The 2452-nt window shown below is 49.2% G+C and overlaps 1 pseudogene; it reads right to left on the minus strand.

The window, feature by feature from the left end:
* Positions 1-961: 961 nt before the first annotated feature.
* Positions 962-1684, minus strand: LOC103726698 (annotated as a pseudogene).
* Between the last annotated feature and the right edge of the window lie 768 nt (positions 1685-2452).

A 2452-nucleotide genomic window follows, 5' to 3' on the forward strand; every position in this document is an offset into this window, starting at 1 on the left:
GGGTGGGGGGGGGGGGCGGGGTTCTCTGTGTGGAGGCTGGAGGCAGCTCTGACTGTCCATCTTCTACAGGGTCTTCTGCAAGGGGCTGGCCTGCTCATCTTCCATCTGACTTGGTGGTAGCGCAACTTCCCCTACCTCTACATTGGGGCTTCCAAGATGCTCAACCTGGGCCTGCAGGTTCATATTGAGATCCACTGAAGGCCATCCCTTGACTAACAGGTGCCACCTCCGGCTCACCCCATCCAAGAATGAAAAGCATGAGGGATGGGAGAGGGACCCTGGGCACCTGGCTGGCAAATGTGAAGAGGTCACAAGGAGTTGACCTGGACAAACTATCACGTGGCCTTAAGAAAAGAAACCAGGAGAGGAGTCCTGGCCCAACAGATATGCCTTCCCAAAGAATCAGCCTGCAGTGCATATAGATGAAAAGTCACAAGACACAGCGGGCATCCTTGGAAATGAAATGTGATCTGAGTCATGCTGACCTCGAGCTTCACAGTGGCCCCCAAAGAGTGTCCACATCCAAAGGAATCAGTGGGAAGAGATTAGGCTCTAGCACCCACCCTAAGCAAGGCCCAGAGTCTGTCCTCTGCTCCTGTAAAAGAGTATCTGTCTGGGGTGTCAGGTGGCATGGGGAAGCTCTAGGGAGCAACTGGCTGAAAAGAGGACCCAGAGCCACAGACAGCCACGGAGGACAGTGCCCCAAAAGACAGCCCTGAGATGGCCAGGCCAGCCAGAACCGTGAGAAATGGGATTCTTGAGCAAGAACCAAGTGCTTTCCCCAGTGAGCGAGGTGCTGATTTGGAACTGTCCTGTCCCTGTTCTGGGTTGTTCCAGATGCCCATCATGAAGATCTCCCCAAAGACGAGACAAGATGTGTATCTCTTGACCATTTAAAGCCGGTGTTCTCAGGGCAAACAATGGGATATGAGAAAACTCTTGCAAGCATTGAAAGTACTTCTTATGGTCTACAGATCATCCTGGGGTCACAGGTTCGACAGCCTTCCAGATTAGCAAATCTCTTACACCATAAAGTACAAGCCGAAGAATAAACACAGATTAAATTTTTTTTTGACTGTCCTAAATTGCTTACTGGGTATGAATTTTTCAAACATGACTTTATATTAGCATAACGGTGGAGCTGGAGAGTGTAGAGATTTCTCCAGGCTGTGCCAGGGAGAACCACCAACAATGTGGTGGAACTTGTGGCCCTTTCCAAGGCCAGGGCTCTTGGGCCCTGCAGATGTCGGTCCACACTTCTCCCTGTGCTTGTGGACTGGTTTGGTGATCTACTGGGTGTCAGGATTTCTTCTGAGAGCTTTATAGAATGGATCAATGAGGATAACCTCAAAGAATTTTTATGTGGAATCTTTACCAACCCAGTAAGAATTCAGGACTCTCAAGGCCCCACAGTGGCGTCCAGCTCTCGCCTCCGCCACAGACTGAAGGCTCCAGATGAACTCAAGCTGGTTGACACCAGGATGGACAGGCTTGCTGTGGTTGCACCCATAGGAACTAAGCATTTGCAGCCACCACAGGGAACACTAATCCTGTATATGACATAACCTTGCTTGGCGGTGTAGCTGGGCTTTGTCCCGCCCAGGGCCCGGCGCCTGCAGCAGGAAGTGCATCACTTCCTACTGCTTCTTCCTCATAGCTCCTGGATATACTTGTAGGCACCCATGTGGGCTCACCCAATGTCCGCTGCCAGATGGAAAGAGCCTCATAGATTAATTTTAAAAATTGACTTACAGTGATTTCTTTCGCATTAAGTCTGACGTATGCTGTAGCATTCAATCTCCACTCTGATTTGTGTGGCCGGACAAACCTCACTGGTTGGTGCAGTCGGAAAATTTTCAGCATGTTTTATTTAACTTGATCTGGAAAGACAGAATTGAAAACCCGTTGGGGAGATTGTTAGACTATAGGATGAGATGAGCACATAACAATTTGATGCAGAGTTCTGTCTATATCCTGGACACTCGTTCTGAAGGGCTGTGCTCCCAGACACCATTCATCTCAGCTTCTCTCTGTTTGCCTGGTGGAGGTGGATTATCTGTAGTCTACCTGCTCCACCTCTACTAAATCCTGCTCGGTTCATGGTGAGCTGTTACTATGTGTTAGGGTTCCAAATAACAGCAGCAGTTTCCCCACTCCCCAACAGGGACCTCACCTTGACCTTTGGAGTCAAGGGAAACAAACTCTGCTGAGAAGCAGCCTGCCTCTCCTCTGATATCCAAAGATAGGATAAGAAGATTCTACCTGATAACCAGAGATTTTAGAAGCTGTTTATTACAACAGCTTTTCTCTTATCTTAAGAGGGAAAAAGTAAACACTTCCAGACCCTAATCCTACCTGCTTTTCCTGCTTCCCCCCTCCCTGATTTCTCCCCCAAACATTCCCCCCTTCCACACCCTAAAGCCCCCATATATAAAGTCCCAGCTCACAACCC

The sequence above is a fragment of the Nannospalax galili genome, unplaced genomic scaffold, assembly GCF_000622305.1.
Source record: "Nannospalax galili isolate Female #2095 unplaced genomic scaffold, S.galili_v1.0 scaffold227, whole genome shotgun sequence".
Taxonomy (NCBI): Eukaryota; Metazoa; Chordata; class Mammalia; order Rodentia; family Spalacidae; genus Nannospalax; species Nannospalax galili.